Raw genomic sequence first — 1,016 nt, forward strand, 5'->3', positions numbered from 1 at the left:
AAAACTTTCTATCATGTGACTGTATCAAGAGTGAAGTCTTGTTTTGTGATTCCTGACAGAATTTAGCAGCAGTCTTACAAAAAATCATTGATGTATGTTTAGGCGGACCAGCAATTCATTTTTGTTGTTGAGTGTGTCGTTGGCTTTGTGCAGGAAAAGGGAGCTCTGGCAAAATGCGCTGAGTTTTCTGACTCGGTGGGGCAGTTTGATTTTAGTGCATAGCTTGGCTGTGTCTCACAGATGTGTCTGCAAGCCTGTCCATCCAGTTTGGTCTTCTGACACCACTAAACATTCACCAGTGGAACAAAAAGACACCATACTGCAGGTAATCTTTCTTTTTTAAAGAAAGGAAAAGCTGGAACTTCTGGAAAAGTGTTGAGTGAAAGGCCATCTTGTTAGAAGATGGATGTGCTTTCAGAGGGGCTAATTTTGACACTAAGGAAATATACGTAGAGCTGATTGCTGGCCAAGTGCCAGTCACTGAAGGGCACCAGAGGCTGAAATGCCAGGCAGTGCTGGTAGTGCTGGCACTTCAGCCCATGACGGTTGGGTTGCATGAATTATCTCTCTGCCTTCCAGCTAATTTTATCCTGTTGATTTTTCATGAATCATTTCCCATCTCTGTGGGTTAGAAATTAAAGTGGAAGTTTGCTAGCCAGAATAGCCACATCTGCTATTTAGAAACTAGTGTCTGGGGTTTGCTTCCTGGCCACCCCCACGCCTTCCCTTCCCTTTCCCTTTTTACCTCCATCATTGTTCAAATACATGAATCACTAGTGTTGCTCACCCACAAAAACTTTTAGGCTGACCAGCCTGCACAGGTGCAGGTGTCTTCTGGGTGCATGTGACCTCACTGTGGGCAATGGGGGTGGCAGGCAGGTGCTCAGTGCTATGTGGCAGGGTCCCAGGTGCACAGTGAAGCTGGCAGGACATGACTAGGGCATCTTGAGTTTCCTGCACGTGCCTTATAAAACATTAAGGGCACTCTAGTGTCTTTTCCCTCTCCCAACACAGCA

This window comes from Corvus brachyrhynchos, unplaced genomic scaffold (assembly GCF_000691975.1).
Source record: "Corvus brachyrhynchos isolate BGI_N302 unplaced genomic scaffold, ASM69197v1 scaffold115, whole genome shotgun sequence".
Classification (NCBI taxonomy): Eukaryota; Metazoa; Chordata; class Aves; order Passeriformes; family Corvidae; genus Corvus; species Corvus brachyrhynchos.